Source organism: Leiobunum rupestre, chromosome 3 (assembly GCF_980474605.1).
Source record: "Leiobunum rupestre chromosome 3, qqLeiRupe1.1.hap1, whole genome shotgun sequence".
NCBI lineage: Eukaryota > Metazoa > Arthropoda > Arachnida > Opiliones > Sclerosomatidae > Leiobunum > Leiobunum rupestre.
The window spans coordinates 77463800-77488234 of NC_143386.1; the positions used below are offsets into that span (position 1 = coordinate 77463800).

The 24435-nt window shown below is 37.0% G+C and overlaps 1 non-coding gene and 2 pseudogenes across 1 annotated transcript; all 3 read left to right on the plus strand.

Annotated features, from left to right (window-relative positions):
* Nucleotides 1–15587: 15587 nt before the first annotated feature.
* LOC149954631 (small subunit ribosomal RNA) lies at nucleotides 15588–16802 on the plus strand (annotated as a pseudogene).
* A 693-nt stretch (nucleotides 16803–17495) lies between these two features.
* Nucleotides 17496–17649, plus strand: LOC149954632 (5.8S ribosomal RNA). The gene has a single exon (XR_016480155.1). It is a non-coding gene; the product is annotated as a 5.8S ribosomal RNA (ribosomal RNA).
* Nucleotides 17650–17995: 346 nt separating this feature from the next.
* LOC149954633 (large subunit ribosomal RNA) lies at nucleotides 17996–19850 on the plus strand (annotated as a pseudogene).
* The last annotated feature ends 4585 nt before the right edge of the window (nucleotides 19851–24435 follow it).

A 24435-nucleotide genomic window follows, 5' to 3' on the forward strand; every position in this document is an offset into this window, starting at 1 on the left:
AGGATATCTTAAGCAAATTCATTTTTATTCTGCCAATTAAAAATAAAACCTCGAGCGAGATTGTGAAGGCTTTTAGAGAGATTTTCAAAAAACGGGTACCCCTTAATTTATGTACCGACGCAGGGCCAGAATTTCGAAACGCCCCATTTCGCGCTCTCTTAAAGCGTTATAACATCCACCATTACCTCACATACTCTGAGAAAAAGGCTTCTATGGTTGAGAGACTCGTTCGCACGGTAAAATCTAAATTTTTTAAAATAATTACCAAGACCGGCGATTTACAGTATCTTAATAAACTACCATTAATTGCAAAATCTTATAACGCTCGAAAACATTCAACAACGGGAATCGCCCCTTAAGATGTCAATAAAAACAATGAATCGGCAATTTGGGAAAAAAAACTATGGCAACCTTAGTATGATTGGGAAGTCAAGTTTAAAAATTGGGGATAAAATTCGATTAGCCGTTGCAAAAGCAACATTTGATAAAGCATACAGAGGAACGTTTACAGCCGAAATATTTGAAATTCATAGAGTAATTACGAGAGATCCCTGTATGTATATTGTGAAAGATTTGACCGGCAATATAATTAAAGGGGCGTTTTACGCTCAAGAATTAGTTAAAATTCAAGTGTAGAGCGCTAAAGTCTTTATTCAACATTTTGTTAACCATGGGTTAAGTACACATTCTCCTGGGTCTCGCGATTGTAATATTTGGTGTTAGTGCAACAATAGTAACATCCGCGATGAAATTTAAAAAAATAAGTCCCGAATACAGCCTAGGTATTGGAGTTTGTGACAAAGCATACGATCTAGGAAGAGACACGTACCTCGTAAAATGTAACGAGACTTTCGACGTGCGACATTTCAAAAAAGAAGAAGGGAGTTTGAAGCCATCTATCAGGGGAATCAACTTAACAAAAGATCAATATGAGAAATAATGCATTTTGACAGTGACGTGAAAGATGAACACTAATCAAATCCAATCTATACTTAAGTGTGACCCCCGCTCGAGAGATAAATTTATCGGAGTGTTTCCCGCTAACACATTACCCAAACCTCCAATTAAAAAAAATCATATTGTTTCGTAATCAACACCGATCCTGATACGCTTCCAGGCTCTCATTGGACGGATATTTACAAATCGGGCAACACTCTGGACTTTTTGATCTCTAGGAAGATCGCATCGTGACTATGGATTTTTGCTAGAGCGATATAGCAAGCGTATTCAATTCAATTCTCATAAATTTCAATCAAATAAAAGCTAAAACTGCGGACCTCATGTAATTTATTTTCTAACCTCGAGATGTATGGGGATTTCTTACAGTAAAATAATTAACGAATTGTATAATTTCGATTTAAAAAGAAATGATAGTTTAGCGTTGTTGAATATATGTATTCATTTGATGAAAGAGTGGAAACGAAATAAATCGATTTGTTTAAAATAATAAAAATGTTTATTTATTTTACACATAATTATTTTTACACATTTTTATTATTCTTGCCAACGAGAAGGAGGCCGGGTCTGTCTTTTAGGCCTGGGAGATTTTTTAGGGGATGGTAATTTTAATTTTTTTGCGGCAATATTGGAACGCCACCAACAGCACCCTCCTCCAAAGATAGCTCTCGATCCCAATCATCTTCCTTGCTTAATTGACTTCCAATATCGGTATTTTCTAAGTATTCTTCAAATATTTCATTTTCTCGATTTAATCGTTTATGCATTCTATCATCAGTAATTGTCTTTTGTTGCTTAACAATCGGCGTAGATGCTTTCCTTTTCCAAGATTCTACAGTCTTTAAAAAACTCGGGAATTTCCTAGTTTGTTCGTTTTCTCTCTCGCTGAGATAGTCTTTTATTTTGCGTGTCATAGTATTTAAACGCAGCGTCGCCAGCGTTAACTCCCTCGGGCGTTTTGAAGGGTAAATAAATTTGCGAGGTGAACGGGGAATTTAATGGAGCAACAGGTCCAGGTGTTTGAAGGTTTGTAATTTCAACTTTAGGTACCGGTATCGCTTTTCTCATTTCCCGGGCCTCGCTCAGTATTTTTAGAAATTCTCGTAATTTAGAGCGGCTGTTTAAATTAGAAGTTAATATATTTTGCAGCTCATTATCTAATAAGTTATAATATGTTTCCTGGGGAGAAACAAGCTGTTTATTTTCTTGAGATATTTGTCCGACACTCGATGCGGGAACTAAAATCATTTTCTTCATTTTATCTTTTATTGAATAAATTGACAATTAAAGGAACAATAGATCCTAATAAAGCCGGTATCAAGAATCCCGTACCTTTCTGAATTATTAGAGCACGCTTCTTTTTTTGCGAAATTTTCGGACTGGCTAAAAACCGTATTGCTTTTTTATATTTAGGAAGTTGTTTTTTTGGCTTTAGATAATATAATTCCACCCCCTTTCAAGTTTTTGCAAACGGTCTGTAAGGCTTTTAATTGCGTTGGAGAACTGTTAGCTAATAAATTTTTACGTATCCCTCCTTTAGATTTATACAATAAATTTAAATATGGATAGTGTGTTTTAAACCTGTCAGAGGGATTTGCAATAGGAGTCGTTTTTTTACGTACTGTCTTTTTTGGTGCCATTTTCTTTAATGAACTTGATAATAATATAGTAAATTATTTATTATTGGAAAAAACTACCATTTGTGGTCCGTTTTGATTAAATGTGTACGATCTTAATCGTAAGCTATCTGGAGTGGTGACAGATGTGTCTATAAATAGGGAATTATAAGGTTCTCTAGTAGCCATATCGTAGGCCATTTTAATTATTTTTGTATTATTTGGAGATATTTGATTGGCCAGATATTGGATTTGACTTAGATCTCGAGGAGATTTAAACAGATTTAGATATGACATATTATGAGAGATTAAACGAGATTGTTTGCCTCGGGGAAATAGGGTTTGTGAGATTAATACGACTGAAATTTTAGAATGATGACTGCCTACGGTAACCAATTTAGCAATTTGATCATTTTTGTAAAGTTCTTCTGCTAAGTCGTCAATAATAAGTAAAGAATTTCTATTTGATTCCCAGAACTCGCTGTCCATTGGAGGAAGTCCTTGAATAAACTCTATATCGGTTAAAAACTGAGATAAAGCATGGTAACCTGATTGCCAAAACGAATAACAATAAATAATTTTAATAGGAGGTTTATTGATTAATTCATTCCTCCATCTAATTAGTGAGTTCGTCCATGATGATTTGCCCGACATAGTAGGCCCTGACACCATCATTCGAAATGATGAAAGAAATTTTATATAAGTCATTACTGTTTAAACAAAGACAACATACTACGTATTTTGTTAGTACATTGACTGTTTTATAGAATATATGTAAAAATAAACAAACACATTTTAAATTTAAAAAAATATTTTATTAAAAATATGTTTCTTATCAAAACCATTCCTTCACCAGTTTTATAAACTTCATAATAATATACAAAAATAACATTTTTGAATAAAAAATAAATCATAATATCTCCTTCACCAAAAAAAATTATTAATTCCCGTTTTTTAGTAAAAATTCAAATCTTAGGTTATTTAAAAATAAAGTATTTACTCGATTTCGGAAGAGATTTCATTTACGATAATTATGTGGTTAAATGAAACCTGTTTTGCTGGTTTTTTTACATGGTTTTTAGATTTATAATTAAAAGATGACAATTTTATTTTACAATTCAACATCTTCACATTCTAAATAGCCGTAGGGGACACTAGAAATATTATCTTTTAGAACACGTTTACAAAAAGTTTTTTTGAAAGTTTTACTTAAGTTGCCAACACGTAAAAGCATTTTGTACTTATCTTTTATTACGTTAAAGGGAATTTTCACCTTAAACTCGGTATTTGGCACAAAAATCATTTGTTTGAAGGCGTCGAAATGTATGATGTCTGAATTTTCCCTGGTAAGAGTTATCCCTTTAAGTTTTATAATTGTCTGATTATTTTCAAGTTTAAAACTGTAGCTTTTTGGTCCAGTTGATACGAATTTTGTGATATATGTATTCGGAGTCTCGCACGTAAGTTCACCTAAATTACCACCGAGGGGGGGTAGCCACTCGTTTGGTTGATGTGTAAATTTTACTCCATCCGTGTCATAATAAATTACACGCTTTCCCAACTTATTAATTAACTTATGCAGATGAATACGCCCGTAACTGGTGACAAACGAAGCAACAATAACATTACCTTTTGAAAATGTTGGGGCTAGCTCACTTTTTTTTATAGCTTACCATGGCAACATCGTTGTTGATTAAATGAAAGTCTGTTAATTTATTCGATGTGTCTGCTATAATCTCGGTTAATTGGGAGTAGCGATGGATAATTTTAGTTGGTGATTTATCCATTCTTAACGCCATTCTGCCATATAACGAATTTTGCGCCAATTTCGCGGAAGTTCTTAAGGATGGGTTATCAACAATTTCCTCAGGCTCTAACCTTACTCCATCAGCTTCGTATATCGCGTCTAAATACTCTTTTTGCTCTTGATATGTTTTAATATTGGGTGGAAATCCTGAATTTTTAACTTTTGCTCTAAAAAATGTCAATATATGGTTTGAAAAAATTTGTTGTAATGTTGTAATGGTAAACTTCGAAAATTTCTAACAGTTTGTAGTTACACTCTTTTATTGAGTAGTAGATTTCCACCGAAGGTAAAACTACCGTTATAGCTCGTTCGTCAATACTGTGGGTACATTTTTCATCATTATTTATTACACAACTTCCGCATAAAGGATAATAAAGTTTTTTATTAAATCGGTAGGGAAGAACGGGTAAGTAGAGGTCTCTGGGGGGGAGGATTCGACAACTAATTATTCCAAAATAGACGTCTGGTGCATAATCAAAGTTGTGTGTGATAACCTTATCATTTTTACAACCGTATTCCATTTTTTGTAAGCAATACGCATACAGACTACAAAAATCAAAATATCGGATTTGTTCTCCAATTAAGGGTTCTACTTCATGGTACAGCTTAATTGTTTCTACACGCCCTCCAACTAAAGAATCTCTAGGGTTAATTTTAGGAATAATTTTAAAAAATGCTTTCGCCTCGACATTTTTTCTCAACAATTCTAAATTTCACATTCAAAAATTTGAATATATGTGTGGTTTGGTAAATTTTGTTCAATAAATTCTTTTCGATCTAATTCTCTTTCTCTAATTTCTTTGAATGTTTTTCCGACAATTGAATTAAAGCTCGAGCCAGAAAAATGTTTTGGACAACCGTGCCAGAAATCACACATTACATCAATTACTATGGGTGGATTTTCACAGTAGCCATCTACGAAATACGGACCTACAGACTGTTCCCCAGCCGCGGATCTGACCGTTTGCAAAATTAAATTATTTTCCTTCTCATACCAAGATAAATATTTTAAGGCAATCTCGCTTTGATTCTGTCTACTTGCCAAACCGATAGCCGGTATAGTACATAGTGTATATGGTTCTAAAAATTTGTCGATAAATACATTATTAAGTGCCCCGGAAAGAGAAATACCCCCATAATTACTGATATCAATTTCAATTAGTTCTTTATATAAGATGCGAAATTTCTACATAGCTAAGCGTAATAAATTACAATCTAAAAGACAATACGCTCTGGATTCTGATTTAATACAATAGACCGGTTCGAGCTGTTTGTGTGAATACCAATTTTTAAATTCTCGTTATTCCAATTCTTTCATTTTATTAGGCTCAAAATATTTTTCATCCGGAATTGGTCCTGAATAGTTCAAAGTGTCTTTCGTCCAAAAATATAGGGAAAATATCCTTTAGATTGAGGCAAAGAAAACATTTTAGGAAAATGTCTTAGTGGAGCACTAACATAGTTCAAAGAATCTACAAAACGAATGTCTAACCCTTTAATATAAATAGTAAGTATTTTGGCTCCATCGTAATTAACCTCGGGAATGACATGATTAATTAATTTAGAAATAATAAACATTCCGTCGAAAGATCTTAGATTATGGGCCATTACGATGAGGTTGGTAAATTTCGGCCTAATAGTTTTTCTTTTTCGCTCTCCACCCGTAAGTAAAATAGTTTCATGTTGAAACAAAAAATTGAGAAAGTTATTTACACAATATTGTCCTTCAAAAACCGTGGTTTCCACAGGCTGATTTAAAATTTCACTTTGGGCCACAAATAATATGGGTTTATGCATATTATTCTCAATTATAGTTTCAATATCGAAATATACATAGGATCGTGGTTTTTTTTAAATGTCGACTGTTTAACATAATGCTGGTTTGGAGGATGTTCTGTTTCACATTTGTGAGTTTTTGAAGTTTCAAATTGAACACAGCATTTTACACATCTGTGGAAAAGCTTGCAAGTTTCATTTTTCAGGTGAAAACTATAACATTCACCTTGTTTTAAATATCTATTACAAAGTTTACAACGAATTAAAGGAATTTGTAAAATTTCGTGAAAATCTCGACCTAAACACCTTTTACATTTAATATTTCTAGTGTCAAAGCAGTGGTGTTTGTTCCTACGGGCGGTGGAATAAAAAAATTTTTCACAGTCTAAGCACGAAGCTACCCCACCCCAAATGGAATGTAGATTTTTAGCTAAATGAACGTGCGTGCCAATTTTTACAAGTAGAATTTTGTGTTCGGCAGGGGGAAAACCCTTGAAATAAATTTGAAAATTTTCCGTGGCGTTAAATATTATTATCTGATACTTTGGGGCTAAATATGATTGAAATTTAGCTATATCACCAATTTCTACAGCTCCTTGTGCAATTCCTACATCATCATGTAATTTCTTAGCGGTTTTAGTTTGTAATTTACTACGAAAGAATGTTAAGGCTCTATATTCTTTAAGAACATTTGTTAATGGAAGTTTTTTTGTACTCTGCAATTTCACAGAGTTTTATTCCGACTGTAAGGGCTCTCGCCACGCACAAATTGTCTACGTTGTTGATATAGTAAAAGTTGGCTTTAGATTTCAAGAAAGCATCAAGATCGATAATATCTCTGTTTTTTAGAGCTAAAATTTTTTCCCCATTTTCTGTGGGGATTTCAAAAGAATTATACTAAATTTAATTTCTCCATCTAGTAAGAAATTTTTTTTTGATTGAGCAACGCGTGATATATGGTTAAATATTCGAGAAACAGTTAACTGATCAATTTTAAGAAATTTAATGTTAATTGGATGTTCTAAATTTTCCGATTGAATTGCAAATCTGAGGAAATCGAAACCTGGTGCCTTATGTCTTACGTATTTGATAATTTTGGACAGAATCTTTTCAAATACTGTAAAAAATAAATGTGTGGGGATTTCGTTTAAATCTATTATTTCTAGATCAATATCCAATTGTTTACATTTCCACTTTTTTGAATTTCTAGGGCTTAATTTTTTAATTTTATAAACCTTTTTATAATTAAAACTGTTTAAAGATGAAAAGTCTAATTCACTGTCCGAACCGTAATCACTGAAGTCATCCATATTCTAATTTCGTTTCCAGGTCTAAAATATTATTCTAATTACTATTACGAATAATTAATTAATGAGTTTAACTTGCCTTCGTGGGTGGGCAAACAATTTTTCCTTCCGTCTGGTCAATTATCTTTTTCAGCCTGTTTGTTGAGTTTATGATTCGAATAACGTCCATGGATAGGGTGTTAGCTAAGAATTTCACCCTTTTATAATCACCCTTCCAGAGTTCATCTTGGGGAAGATGTTTGATGTTTTTATATGAATATATCTGAATATCTAGATATATTCCCTTGTCGCTCGCTTTTTTTCTCGGAGTTTTAGTTTCGTAAGACACTCCACCTTTTTTAACTTTCACTGATTGTTCGATTCCAACTTCTTCGATGTTTGACATCCTACGGACCTCTTGAATATAGTCCCCATCCGATTCGTCCGACTCTAATAACATCTCCTCTTCAGGCCTATCAAAAACTGAAACTGCTTGACTCGCGGAGCTTTGACTATTGCTTGTGGAAGCCATTTTAGCCTGTTATGTTTTTATAGTAAAATTTTGCCCTTTTATACCAAAAAAGTATTTATTTTTTTTCATTAATTTTTTTCAAAAATATAAAACCTTGAATATTAAAGTGATTAATACTACAAGGATAGAACCTAGTTAAATGGTATTTAAAATTGTTTGTGAATGTCAATTTAAATATAGACATGTATAAAAATATAAAATTATTAATTATTTTTTTGAAGGACTTTATATTTAATTTCGTGACAAAAAAGACAACGCCCTAAGAGTTTTAATATTTTTGCTTTAAAAATCGATTAAAGATGTAAGAATTTTGTTTATTACAGGGTTAGATGATTTAAAATTCTATGGGAAGAAATATATTTCTGCGAGGTATAAAATTTAAACGAAGGGATAAAATTATATTTCTGCAGGGTGTATTTGATAAAAAATTGTCTTTTGACTTGATTTTAAAACAGGTTAAAATCAGGATGTAAAAATTAAATATTCTGAAATTTTTCTTATAAAAAGAGTGTTTTTCAACGTATTCCTTTTATAAACCATGGGCTCTCGCGAAGTTTTGACTGTTTCTGGTAAGATTTCTCATCCTCTCGCTATTAACCCTTTTTAACTTAAATATCTGCATTACGCAAAGTTAGGAATTGTAATCTTTTTAAAATTAACGATATTTCAATTAGACTTGAAAATTACTGTATGAAAACAGTCTTTCTTGAGTGTCAAGCCTTAGTAGAACCTTTTAAAAAAATCATTTTTGCTTGCCCCTTTATAAAAAAATCTTTCAAATTATCGCCAGCTGTTTTCGCTTCGGTTTTTTCTAGAAGAATCAATAACAATTCTTGTCTATTTGACGTTCATTCTATTAATTTTGTCTGTCCCCACGAGGGTTTTGAGTTTGACGGCTTACTGTTCCACACTCAATACACTCTTGAAGGTTGGTTTTCTTACGAAATTTTACGTTTAATTGGAAAACATATGCGCCTATATCAAAATTTAAATAAGATCCCATAGTTTCATCAACACAAAAATCGTAGGAGCCTTCAACGTGACCTTTTGTTACTGTTTCAATTGCAACAAGTTTCCTTTTTTGAAAAAAACAATTAACTTTATCTACCAACTTTCATCTAACAAGATATACTATCCGTTTAGAATTAGGCATGATCGTTCTATTTTTTATTAATGATTTGGATCGACAAGAAGTTAAAATAGTTACAACTTTAGAGTAAGGAATACTAATTTTAAAAAAATAATTACAATAATTAAGATAAATATTTTTATTTAGTTGCAAATTATCTCGACCAATTCAAAATTTAAACGATCGTCGGCAACTTTTCCAACTACGACTCAAGGTATTTACAATATTTTTTTATTTATTTAAAAAAATTAAATTTATTTTTTTTAAATAGGACTCAAATCTTATAAAATTCTAATATTCTACTATTTTATTTAAAGACTTTATTTGTGTTTTTTTTATTTTAATTGTTTTTATTTGGTGAAAGAATAATTTTGAAATGTTTTATATTTTTTATTTAAATTGTTTTTATTTTAAAAGGTTTAAGTGTGTTTTAAATATGTTTTCTAAAATAACAACCTTTATTAATTTAATTCAGGCGGTGGAGGTTCTTTTTAATACTTCATAATCTACTTTTTCTTTTTTAACTAGCTTTATTAATTTAATGTTGGGATTGGTGTAAAGTTCTTTTTTCTCTATATTAAAAATCCTTTGTTTTCATCTTTTTTATCCAATGCATTTTCAAGAAATTTTATTATTCTTATCTTTTTGTTAGGTATCAAATTTTTTTGTTAAATTAATTGGTTGATATAAAGATCTTTTTTTGTTTTTATTAGTATTAGTTTTTTATATTTATTATTATTATTATTATTATTATTATAATGATTATTTAAAAAATTTCTTGAAAATTTATTGTTAAAACTGATGTAAACGAAGTTCATCTGGGATACAATCTATCGCCTATATCAAACAACCCATTGTTTATTTATTATTCTTTTTGTTATTTTCATATCTTTGATATACTTTTTCTATACTAATATCGGTTAAACTTTAATGTTTTATGTTTTTTTTGGTAATTGATAATTATATTAACTGAAATTGTATAAGTACATTTTGTACTAGGTTGTTTTTAAAAATTGAATATAATTGTTTTTATTAATTTATAAAAACTTGTTTAAGAAGGATAGTTAATTTTATTTGTATTACAAAACTAATAATTATTCCCAAAGGCAATATTTTTAAATTTTAATATATAGCTCGGGCTTAAACTATAAAATCTCAATGTAAAGGATTTTACCAGGAGAAATCTAGAATCAAGATGTCTAGTGAATTACATCTAAAACCTGTACTCTCAAATTATATCTAAAGCCTGTACTTTCTTTGCCGCGATCTTTAAAATTTCTCTCTCTTCGAGTAGTAAAATGTATAATCTTTTGTCAAATTTCGTGGTGGAATCACAAGAATTTAAAAAAGGTTGAGTCTGAACTTCATGTGTTAGATCAAATTCAACATGTTGGCACTGTACATCATACCGTTCGATCTGTTTTAATTAATTCAGACATTCTCGAACTATATACTTCCGAAGCGATTAAGATCAAAACCAGTGTTTTTATTCGTGCGATGGTAGAGCAACAAAAAGAATTCTTGTGGTAAATATTTTTTAGATATATTCATTTTTAATAGATTAATTTATTTATATTTATAAATTCAAGCCCGAATTTCCAACCCGACATGTCGTTTTGTACCGAAGAGGAAAAATACCTTCTACGAATTGATGTAATTATAATTATTTTTAATTATACACTTAAAATATTTTTAACATTGTGTTTTTTATATTTTTCAGCCTTCAAATTATTTATATATCCTTCTTTAATTCTTTATTATTTAGTTTTATTTGTAGTGTTTCATATGTTGTTAAGTGTTTAAAAAATATATTGTTTGAAATATTATAGTTATTAAATATTATAATAACTAATTGTGTTTTTGATTACTTAAACTATCATTGTTTTTAAAATAATAAAATATTTGCGAAAAAATGAAAACTTATTTATATTAGTTTAATTATTTAAAGTATTTTGGGTGGGGCCAAAACCGCCAAGGATATAAAACGAAGGTCGCGAATTCGTTTCCCCATCTCGCAAATAACTAATTAGCATTTTAAATGTCGAAAAAACGAAAAAACGAAAAAAGTGACACCAAAAGTAACGGAAGCCCGAGCGTAAAAGATGTCTTCTGAATAGCGACCGCCATGCAATAATTGGTGAAGAATTTCACTATAAATTGCACTGGACTGCTCACATATAGGGCAGTCTGATTGTTTATTAGTTTTACTGATATCGGCAGATTTCCGAGGATAGCCAGAGTTCCTACACAGTACTGATGAGCCCCAAAAGGGCGAAACCGGTCTACTGTTGGAATCTCTGGCTGAAATTTTGACTTTTGATATAACTATCTTAACGTTGGATTTCAACGGAAGCCCGAGCGTAAAAGATGTCTGCTGAATAGCGACCGCCATGCAATAATTGGTGAAGAATTTCACTATAAATTGCACTGTACTGCTCACATATAGGGCACTCTGATTGTTTATTATCAAAAGTAAATAATTTGACGTAATCGGGGGGGTCACATATTACTGCCCGTATCTCCGTCCGACCTTGTCCGATCGTGTCCCAACTTGTTGGGGTGATAGACCGAGGCTTAGGGTTGGTAGACAGTGCTCGAGCGTTGAGGTCAAAGATCATCTTCAAGGTGAAATTTGAGACAAAAATATGTTTTTCGATTTTTCCAAGGACAAAAATTTTGTTTTTGGAAAATATTTTGGGGGTGTTTTGGGTGGGTTATGGCGGCCATCTTGGCGGCCATCTTGGATTTACATGTTAAGTTTTAGTCCTTCTCTACTCTCCGGAAGTCAGCCATCGTTAGGGTTGGGATCCATTTTCAACTGGCGCCGGATTCCGAGCGTCGGTCACCAAACCCAACATGCCAGGTTCGCTAATCAAAGATTCAGTTGTTGCTAACACCTCCCCGACCAGGCAAGCGTCACACGGCTCATGAACCCTGGACAGAGCATCTGCCACTACATTCAGTTTACCCGGTCTATACTTAACAGACATATCCAACTCCTGTAAAAAAAGTGCCCACCGTGCCAGACGACCCTGTGGATTTTTAAGATTCAACAGCCACTGGAGTGACGAATGATCAGTAATCACCTCGAAACGGGACCCTTCCAGAAAATGACGAAATTGTTTTACAGCCCAAACCATGGCGAGACATTCTTTCTCCGTAGTGGAATAATTACGCTCAGCCGCTTGCAATATGCGGCTTATATGGCCAATAGGGACCTCTAAGCCTACTGTAACTGTAACAATGATGCACCTAACCCCACCTCTGATGCGTCGGTCACCAAAATAAAAGGACAGTTATCTCTAGTGGTGGCCAATGGAAGAGCGTTTAACATAGCCGATTTTAGATCATCATAAGCCTTATCATGTTGTGCAGACCATTCCCACTTCCTACTCTTTTTCTTAAGATCATACAACGGGCTCGCAATGAATGCATACTGCTCAATAAAGCGCTGATGCCAACCCGCAGAACCCAAGAATCTTTCTAACTGCTTGACGTTCCTGGACTTTGGATAGCTTCGCACGCCCTGCAATTTACCTGGATCAATACGCACTCCGTCTTTGTCAATAAAATGACCCAAGACTTTGGCCTCCGACTGGGCAAATACACACTTCTCTAAACGCAAAGTTAACCCAGCGTCAAGAAGGCATTGTAACACGTATTCTAAAGCGACAAAGTGTTCTTCCCATGTCGCATGACCCAAAATAATGTCGTCAAAATACAATACCACACCATACCGGCGCCTATCCTTCAGCACCTTTTGCATCATCCTATTAAAGGTTGACCCACTATTAATATGACCGAAAGGCATCCTTAAAAATTCAAAGTTACCAGCATGTGTGGTGAAACCGGTTTTTTCGATACTGTCAGGATGCATGGCCACCTGCCAATATCCCGACCTAAGATCTAAATGCGACACAAAACGCGGCTGGTCTAAAACATCTATCAGCTCATCTATTCGCGCCACCGGGTAAGGATCCTTAACAGTTACGCTGTTGGACTTCCGAAAATCGACGCATAACCTGGTGGACACGTCAACTGGTTTCTGACCTACACACTCATACGGAGCATCTTTCTTGGGGACGACCACCACCGGGGACATCCAGGGGCTGTGCGAATGCCTAATAACATTATGGGCTAACATCTCCTCTAAATGCTTTTCAATTAACACCTGTTTCTGTCTTGACACCCTATAGGGTCTTTGCGCAATGGGAGAGGATGATAACGTACATCTTTGGGGCAAATACCTCAGGAAATTTACTCAATAAGCCACATAACGCCACTCCCATCTCGGCCGGGACATTAGTTCTTCCCATTACCCGATCAATAGATGTCTTAAATTCTTCAGACACTTCCTCAACATCCTCATCCGATAAGAAAAAGAAACTGATAGGTCTAGATTTACCCAACGACACAGTGCCTCTCTCATAATCGAGCTTACCATGATGCAAAACTAGGAAATCTCTACCCAGAACAGCGTCGAGGGGAAGATCCGCCATTAGAAGAAACGTATGAGTAATAGACTTATTCTTCATATAAATTGTTACTTTCTGTTCATCCAAAATGGGCGACTGCTGGCCATTAGCCAACATAACCATGTCACACACGTCACGCGGCGACCAATCAGGAAACAACAGAGACCATACGGCCTCAGAAAGAAAAGAGAAATCAGCGCCAGTATCAACTAGACATTCGACATTAACTTTGTTTGGTAAAAAGGCATTAATTCTCGCCATGCGCTGGGGAAAACTATAAATAGCGTTAATCGCACTAACCGCTGTCGGAGACAAGCCACCATCGCCTGTCCCCGACCCTACAAGTTTTTGGAGCCTGAGGGCTAATAACTTCCTTAGGTCTGGTTTCATTATGATCACTACCAAACGATCTCGGCACCCTCGGCTTTCGACACTCATTTGCCATGTGACCATCTTCCCCACAGTTAAAACAACGGATTTGGTAACCGCGACCCACACTGGGTCTCTGGGGCTGATAACCAACCTGACCACGGTCATTATATACCTTTTGATCTTGAGGAACCGGGGAGGGAATGGGCTTATTATTACTCAAAATATGGGAATCAACTTCTCTTTTCCGTGCTAGAATACGCTTAGCAATTGGTATCTCACGCTCTAAATCATGTACCGACTGACAGACACTGAGGTTCAAACAAGAGGCTAGTTCAGCACTAAGCCCATCGTAAACGCGGTCCAATAAATCTAATGAATTCCAAGGGGTGGTCAATTGATTGTTTAGGGCTAACATCTGGGCAACATAACTTTCGGGATCCTCATCCGGCTGCTGCCGTCGTTGAGCTAATCGCCTTTTTAACTCCCTTTCAAACTCCCGAGAGAAATATTTTTCCAAGAACAACGCGTGAAATCTATCATAACAAGTAAATCTAGATTCATTGTTATTGAACCATAACTCCGCCTGCTCAGTAAGGGTCAAAGGAATTGACTTAATGAGTAGCTCATCCATGGTGAGGTCATATGACCGAGTCAAACGCTTTAGACGTTGTAAGTGCAACTTAGGGTCGTCATCAGCCTTCCCTGAAAACCAAAAATTGAGCACAGGCGGACGCTTATTAGGCCTACGGCCGGCTACCATCTCGGTCAATAGCTCTACGACCTTCCCCATATCACCACCCTCTGACACACTTTGCTCCCCTTCCTGACTCATTTCACTGTCTGATATTCCACACAATTTATAAAAGGCAGTATTAAATTTGCTAATTCTCAAATCGGTAGAATCGACTGAAGAAACGTCAATTGCGTCAGTCCGAACCAAAACAATGCCAACAGGCTTATTTTCCATAAATTGATAGAAAAAAGTAAATAATTTAGTATAAAAAATCAATCCCAACACAACTAAAAGAACAATATTAAATAAAATAGATCAAAAATAACTGCAACGCAATTTCGGAAAAATACCAACTCAACTAAACCTATCGTAAAATTAAAACATAAAGATCATTGGGCGAACACAACCAACCCTAAAACAGCAAGAAAGGGGGCTTCACCGCTAAACTACCAAGGCCGCAAAAACAATATGGCGACTGACCAATAAAGAGGCAAAAACTACCGCACAACGGCGAAAAACGCATAAATATGAACGAAAATTAACAAACATGAGGTCCACCAGACTGCATATCACACAATAATTATAATAAAATAACCGTTTACCGTTGCCACCAATTATGTAGCCACTCTACTCTCGAGGGTTGGTAACGTGCCTGCGGAGGCCTAAGAGCGAGCTACACAATGAATTACTGTTCCCAAACAACACATAGGCTTAAGGGTTAAAATATGAAATAACACAATACTTGAGGTAGCACAAAGGTGCCATTCCGGTCAGCTAGTGAGGATGTAGCCATTGAACGCTTCGTACACTTCTGCCACTACCGAGTGATGCAAAACCAATAATGCGACTAACCCCGCTCGGGCAAAGTGCGCCTGTTAATAATACCGTTGGGCAGTGCTGCCAAAACACTCCGGGCGTCGATTAGGGCCGGAAACGGCTACAGTAGTTGAATCTCAGTTACAGACGGGCGGTCCGCTTCGGCGGCTACTGCCTGGCCTGAACATCCTGGCGGTTTTCCTTCGGTGCTCTTGATTGAGTGTCGTCGGTGCCCGCCACGTTTACTTTGAAAAAATTGGAGTGCTCAAAGCAGGCGTCCCGCATGAATAATGGTGCATGGAATAATGAAAGAGGACTTCGAGTTCTATTGTGTTGGTTTTCGGAACACGAGGTAATGATTAAAAGGGACAGACGGGGGCATTCGTATTGCGACGCTAGAAGTAAAATTCTTGGAGCGTCGCAAGACGAACTACAGCAAAAGCATTTGCCAAGAATGTTTTCATTAATCAAGAACGAAAGTTAGAGGTTCAAAGGCGATCAGATACCGCCCTAGTTCTTACCATAAACGATGCCAACCAGCTATCCGCCTGAGTTACTCAATTGACTCGGCGGGCAGCTTCCGGGAAACCAAAGTTTGTGGGTTCCGAGGGAAGTATGGTTGCAAAGCTGAAACTTAAAGGAATTGACGGAAGGGCACCACCAGGAGTGGAGCCTGCGGCTTCATTTGACTCAACACGGGAAAACTTACCCGGCCCGGACACCGAAAGGATTGACAGATTAAGAGCTCTTTCTTGATTCGTAGGGTGGTGGTGCATGGCCGTTCTTAGTTGGTGGAGCGATTTGTCTGGTTAATTCCGATATTTAACGAGACTCTAACCTACTAAATAGGCGACCGATCGCTTGTGTCGGTCTTCCTTCTTAGAGGGACAAGCGGCGTTTAGCCGCACGAGACAGAGCAATAACAGGTCTGTGATGCCCTTAGATGTCCGGGGCCACACGCGCGCTACACTGAAGGAATCAACGTGTATCTACCCCTGTCCGGCAGGACTGGGTAATCAGATGAACCTCCTTCGTGATAGGGATAGGCGCTTGTAATTGTCCCCCTTGAACGAGGAATTCTCAGTAAGCGCGAGTCATTAGCTCGTGTTGATTCCGTCCCTGCCCTTGGTACACACCGCCCGTCGCTACTACCGATTGAATGATTTAGTGAGGTCTTCGGACTGGTGCTCGGAGCGGCTTTCGGGTCACACCGCCGTACTGGAAAGATGACCAAACTTGATCATTTAGAGGAAGTTAAAGTCGTTACAAGGTTTCCGTAGGTGAACCTGCGAAAGGATCATTATCGATACTGCGGTTATATAACGTTAACCGGAGCCGAAAAAGTTTTTCTCGATTAGGCTAAAAAAACGTTTCACCTCGAAAAATTGTAGGTTTCGTAGGGGTTTTCGCGGAGGCGGGTGCTATGTAAAAAGTAGTACCCGTTGGCTTCGGAACTACCAGAGAGTTAGTACACGAGTCACCGATTGTAGTGCGTTGAAGAACGATGCCGAGAAAGGACGGGCGCGTTGCAGTTGGAAGCTGAGCCGATTGAGCCTGTACCGACTAACGCCCGCGTCGAAGGAGCTTCGAGTTTCGCCGAAAGCACGCGATTGTGACTAGGGTTCCTCTTGTTCCTACGACGGTTCGATCTCAATTTCGTTTTTCTTATCTTTCTCCGAGTGAGAGAACGAGAGCGCCGTGGTCGTTTGCGCGATTCTTTCAAAATGATCGACCCGTGCAATTCGGTAACGACTTTCTTAAAATCTCTAAAATAAAAAAATCTCCTCGAACGTCGCAGTGCGCTTCGTTCGTGGAGTGGGAACTCGTCGTGTCAGTACGCCGGAAGGCTCGGGCCACGATTTATGGCGTCGTGGCAGCTCGATGGGTTCCTTTTATCCGTATAACTTCCGCCAAAGAGCGTCCGTCGTTTCGCGACGACGGCGTTCGCCTTTTTTTCTTCTATATTACAAGGGTTCTTATAATGCAAAAATTATATACGACTAAGCGGTGGATCACTCGGTTCGTGGGTCGATGAAGAACGCAGCCAGCTGCGAGACTTGGTGTGAATTGCAGCACACATTGAGCACTTATCTTTTGAACGCACATAGCAACCTCGGGTATTTCCCGAAGTTTCGCGTGTGTGAGGGTCGGATTACCACTGCACCGTTTTTTTCCTTCGGGGAAAATTCGGGCTTCGGTGATCGTTTCCTCGGCTTCCGAGGATCGATTTAAAGAGCGCTAGAGGCGACCAACCTTTCCTTACGGGGAAATTGGCACGCCGTACTCACCTCTTCCTTCTGGGAAGCCTGGAACGCGAGTTTCTCGCGTTTCGAGGTGGCCCGGGCCATCCAAACAGAATTCTATTCCAGTACGGGTGGTCGGAAGAGTTAAATATTTTTTTAAAAAAACGAAAAGGTTACGCCGAAATAGCGCGAGAATTCCGAAAGATTTATTTTTTAATCGAATAGGAAGTCTCCGTCGATTCCAACCGTTTGTCGACCTCAGATCAGACGAGATAACCCGCTGAAATTAAACATATAAATAAGGGCAGGAAAAGAAATCAACTGAGATTCCCTTAGTAGCAGCGAGCGAACAGGGAGCAGCCCAGCACCCAAGCGCCCGTCCCAAAGGGGCGGGAGTGAAATTTTGTGTTTAGGAATAGCGCGACCGAAGGTTGACCTAAGTGCAAGTCCCCCTGACTGGGGCTCTCGCCCATAGAGGGTGCAAGGCCCATAGTCGCTTGGTGTCTCCGGCTGATGCAAAATTCCTTGAAGTCAGGTTACTTGAGAATGTAGCCCTAAGTGGGTGGTAAACTCCATCTTAGGCTAAATACGACCACGAAACCGATAGCGAACAAGTACCGTGAGGGAAAATTGAAAAGAACTTTGAAGAGAGAGTTCAAGAGTGCGTGAAACCGTTTAGAGGTAAACGGGTGGGCCCTCGAAGGTGATCGTCGGAGAAATTCAGTCGGACGTGACCGTAAGTGTCGCGCGTTTTAAATGGTGCGGACTTCGGTCGGCCGGGCGTGCGATGGCTGCGGACCGTTTGGCGCATTTCCTTCCGTTCAAACTACTCTGCGACCGGTCTTGTCACTGAAAGATCACCGGAAGGTGGCCGGCGGTGCGCTCTTTCGGGAGTGTGCGGCCGGTGTTTTAGCCGGCTCGTTTCACGAGTGAGCGATAGCCAGACCAGGGACGATTCTAGCCCTGTGCGGGCTACACCGAGCACTATCACTTTTAATGGGAGCGATGCGACGGGACAGGTGTTGTCGCTTGGTCGGCCGTTTCACCTTTGTGTGAGCGGCTGCCGGCGATCTCCGCTGGTATTCGTCCGCACTCACCGTTGCTCAGGTAGTCAGCAGCGAGTAGGTCGGTAAACCACCCGACCCGTCTTGAAACACGGACCAAGGAGTCTAACATGTGAAAATGGATGGCGCTTGAGCGTCGACCCCATACCCGGCCGCAGCTGTAGAAACACTTGTATTTTAAACAGTTGTGAGTAGGAGGGGCACCGAGGCGCGCGTCGATGGTGCCGGGCGTAAGCCCGCCTGAAGCCGCCTCTGGCGCAGATCTTGGTGGTAGTAGCAAATACTCAAGTGAGCACCTTGAGGACTGAGGTGGAGAAGGGTTCCATGTGAAGAGCAGTTGAACATGGGTCAGTCGGTCCTAAGGGATAGGAGAAATCCGTTCAGAGGCGAGACCTCTCAATCCAAGTCTAGCTGGTGACCGAAAAGGAATCGGGTTAATATTCCCTAATCCGGACACGGAGATTGTCCCCTTCGGGGGTACACTGCGGTTACGCAAACGAGCTCGGAGACGTCGATGGGATACCCGGGAAGGGTTGTCTTTTCTTTGTAAGGATTCGACTCCCTGGAATCGGCTCGCCCGGAGATAGGGATTGTGTTTCCGTAAAGCTCCGCGTCTCGTGCGGAGTCCGGTGCACTCTCATCGGCCCTTGAAAATCCGAGTAAGAAGAAGTGACTTTCGTGCCGGACCGTACCCATATCCGCAGCAAGTCTCCAGGGTGAACAGCCTCTAGTTGATAGAAAAATGTAGGTAAGAGAAGTTGGCAAAAACCGATCCGTAACTTCGGGACAAGGATTGGCTCTGAGGGCTGGGCCAGTCCGGCTGAGGTCCGAGCGGGTCTGGCACTGCACCGGGACTGGGCGAGACTGGCCGACAACGGTTCGGTTGAGCTCGGACCAGCGTCGGGGCCTTCCCGTGGAATGTTTCAGCTGTGCGGCGTGCTAGATCTCGTATCTGGTTTTGAAGATTAACGTTAATAAATGTCACTCCTTAGTTTTCCGCAAATTTACATACACCGGTAAAATAGTAGTTCATATGCTTCATGTATTTTAGCTAAATGGCAAGTTCATGAAGCCCATCACGGTCAATATTATTTTCAAGTACCTTGGAGTTTGTTATGGGCACGACGGTAAACGATGTTCTCAATTGGCCGAGCTGGAAGACCTTTTGAACAAACTTCATCGGTCCAAATTGTTTCCGAACCAAAAGCTGATATTGCTCAAGATGTTTCTTATTCCGAGGTTCGTGCATTCTTTGTCATTATCTAATATTAGTAAAGCCATTCATAGGAGATTCGATTTAAAGGTTAGGGCTGTAATTAAAAGATTTGCCGTCTACCACATTACACTCCTGACGCTTTTTTTTATACGCCCTCCGGGGACGGCGGTTTAGGTTTACCAAGTTTCGCCATTAATATACCCATAACCATATTTAATCGAACTCGCGCTATAGCGGACAATCCATCCCCTATTATTCGCTTATTAGCTAAAAGTGCTTTCGTGGAACTGCACACGTCTAGAGTTCAAAAGCTAATTCCCGATGTGAATGTAAACATAGCTAAGGTAATAAACGGGTTTTAAATGCAATATAACGATATTTTTAATTTTCATCTTCAAACGCACATATGCGTTTCATTTAATTTTAAATTAATTAATGAAAAATTTTCACAGCATTTTAGAAACTTAACTACATGGATCTTAACTTATACCTCTTTAATCACGTTTTATTTGATGACATAATTTGTGAAATTTGATCTGGTTTTTCCTTAATGACAAAACGAAATTATAAATTTTAAAGATAGTGTCATGGCGCACGGCTTGATTAGAGGGAGTCTTATTGAAATGGGCTACGCGTACACGTTAATGGTTATTTAAAACATAAAGTGTAATGGCGCACGGCGAGATTAGAGGGAGTCTTATTGATATGGGCTACGCTTACACGTTAATGGTTATTTAAAAGAAAAAGTGTCATGGCGCTGGCTAGATTAGAGGGAGTCTTATTAAAATTGGCTATGCGTACACGTTAATGGTTATTAAAAGATTATGTGTCATGGCGAACTGCTTGATTAGAGGGAGTCTTATTGAAATGGGCTACGCGTACACGTTATTGTTTATTAAAAGATAAAGTGTCATGGCGCACGCCTTGATTAGAGGGAGTCTTATTGAAATGGGCTACGCGTACACGTAAATGGTTATTTAAAAGATAAAGTGTCATGGCGCACGGCTATATTAGAGAGAGTCTTATTAAAATCGGCTATGCGCACTCGTTAATGGTTATTAAAAGATAAAGTGTCATGGCACACGGCTTGATTAGAGGAAGTCTTATTGAAATGGGCTACGCGTACACGTTAATGTTTATTAAAAGATAAAGTGTCATGGCGAACTGCTTGATTAGAGGGAGTCGTATTAAAATAGGCTACGCGTACACGTTAATGGTTATTTAAAAGATAAAGTGTCATGGCGCACGGCTTGATTAGAGGGAGTCTTATTAAAATGGGAGCCTTGGGTATTAGCCTAGCTGATTATTATTATTATAATTATTATTATTACTGAAACATTTGATGTATCCAATGTCAAATCATGTCTAGATGCAATAAGACGCAGCCAGACTGATTATAATCATGTTTGTACTAAATTAGACCTCTTCTGTAATAATAAGTCATTGTTTAAAAACGCTCTTAAAAACACTTCTGACCAGTTCGGTATAACAAATAAGAATTGCGAAATTACATAATTTAATGAAACGTTATTCAATACAAGTCTCTTTTGTTTATTTTTTTGTGCAATGTCTTAAAATTTTCATATTTTAAACGAATTTAATATGTTTTATGTCAAAACGAAGCTGGAAAAGTCGACAATTTCTTTTATTAATATAAACCTTTAATGTAATGTAATGTAATATGACCACCCTGTATATATCTGAAAAGTGTTTTTGTAAACATGTTTATATGCAGGTAATGAACTCGAATTGAATTGAATTGAATTGAATTATTATTATTAATTACTTTCCTTTCAAAATTAATAATACTTACTAATTTAAATAATTAAACTAATGATTTTAATATTATCTACTTCTGGTCATACTTATTTATAGTTTTTCAAAGGGTGTTTTTAACTATAGTTTTGAGTATAAGAAAAGGGCTGGTTTTTTCCATTCTTAGGTTCCTAAAATCGGGACCTCTGAAGCTTCTGAAGAAGCGTCTCTCAGTCCAATATCCGGCCATGATTTTTAGCAGAGATTACCGGAAATCGCACGTAAAAACCCCTGAAAGGGAAGATTTGAGTAAGAACACCTGTTGGCTTTTCCAAAAAAAGCCCCTCTTTATCTCGAATCTTCCATCTTTTACGGTCAATATCCGGTAACTAGATAAATAGCCGCCGAAAAATTATCTCGAGTCATTAGTTGGCTTGCCTCTGATATTTTAACGGCGCTCCTTGGATATTTGTGATTTTAATGGGTTATTTAGTTAGATTTTTTAGTGTTTATTTTTTCTTGGGATTAATAAGGTTTTAATTGGGTTCATTTAGCATTTTTGAAGTATTATATTTTTGGGATTATTGATTTTTAAATTGGGTTTATTTAGCATTTTTTAATATTATTTGTTTTTGGGATTATTGAGGTATTAGGGTTTTTGGTTTAAATAAACTTAACTCTTAAATTAAGTAACTTTAGTGTTAGTTGAGTTGGGAAAAGATTTTTTTATATTATCTTCGCTCATAAAAACAACATTCCTGTGGGGATGGTCGGCGAATCAGAGCGTCAAAACGTAAGTTCACTATTTTTTTTTAATTATTTATAAATTCCCTATGTTATTTAAAATTATTTAAAATTTAAATATGCATTTCAAATACCTAATAGATAGAACCCTAACAAAATATTATTTCCCATGTTAATTTCCATAGAGAAATAAAGCTTTAGTTTTAAAAATATTTCAAATTTAAATCGAGGTATTTGTTCAATTAACTTCTGGTTACCAAAATTTCTGGTTTATTATAATAATTATTTGTTTTTCGAAATATAAATAAGGAATACGAGCAAATATGCATGATTTTAATCTAGGTATTTTTTTAATTTACTTCTGTTTACACACATTTCTGATTTAATATAATTATAATTGGGTTGGGAAATATAAATACGGAATGAGAGCTTATTTGCATGATTTTAATCTCGGTACTTATTTAGTTTTCTTCTGGTTACACATTTCTGTTTTATTATAATTGTAATTTGTTTTGCGCCGTATAAATAATGAATACGAGCTAATTTGGATGAGTTTTATTTAGTTATTTATTTTATTTACTTCTGGTCACACACATTTCTAGTGTTTTATTCAATTAAACCCTGTTTATTATTTAATTTAGATTCTTACTTTATATTTATCTTGCTATGCGCTAGAGGGAGCTATGAAATTAAATAAAAGAACAAGTGTATCCCACGTTATAAATGGGAACATGTTTCTAGCGTTTAAGGGTTAGGGAGAGTAAGGAAAATGGTGTAACAATAATTATCTACAATTTTTATAACCTTTTGATTTTTATAAGTATAAATTGTTTATTTCCAATTTTCCAAGCACCTAAAGAATCCTTTAGTTGTATCCATTTTAATAAATTTCTTATTAAGATTAACATTTATACGGTACTACTCTTATTTTCTTAATTTTAGCTATTTTGGCCTTTCTCAAACATGTTGGTGTAATCGTGAAAGGCATGAAGACCACAAATTATCAACCTAAAGGAATAACCTATATTGATGAACCTTGCGTTATTGAACAGGCTAACCAAATTGAAAAAAAAACAAATGCACCTGGCACCGTTGAACAGACAGAAGAAATTTTTAATGAGCCGTGTACCGTTCAACAAGCTAATGAATTAGAGGAGGAATTTTTGCGCAGTAGGCAAAAAAGGAGGCGGATTATTTTAATAACCATAGTTCACATTTTAATATCCTCCAAGACTTTATTCCTCGCCATAATATATTTTCTTTATTCATAATTTTATTTATTGTTGATTCATTAGATAGTTCCGAGGACGAAATGAGCACTCCTCCAACCGATATTATACATCCACGAGTAATTGAGTCCGATCTCGGAGAGATCGCAGCACCAACCACCGAGGTGCCTGAAGAGATCGCCGCACCAGATCCTGAGGTTGCCGAATCTGATGGTTATGAGCCAGCACAAATTGGTGACTCTAGTAGATGGCGTTGGTCTAAAGGACCCCGTGCAGAAATGCAAAGGAGGGGTCTTTATGATTCAATTTACGATGAGCAGCCTCTTCTTAAAGCTTTCAACGAGTATATGGAGCATGTGGAAGGAAACATTAGTCAGAGCAAGTCTTTTTTCATAAATATAAAGAAACATATGGTTGGTTTAATTTAAGAAAAAGTTTCTTATATGTTATATTTTGTTTATTCACAGATGCTCGAAAAATTCACATTCGACATATAGCTAAATTACTGAAATTTTTAGCGGTCAAGCAAAACAATCCGTATAAGTGCGAGGCAGAGCTAATAAAAAACAAAGATATGATTAGTCAGTATTTCATAGAAATCAAGGACTGCAATGTACGTTGAATATTTCATCTGCAGATATCTTTAAAGTTTTAGACACGCTTCCTGATGTTTCTCAGGGTACAT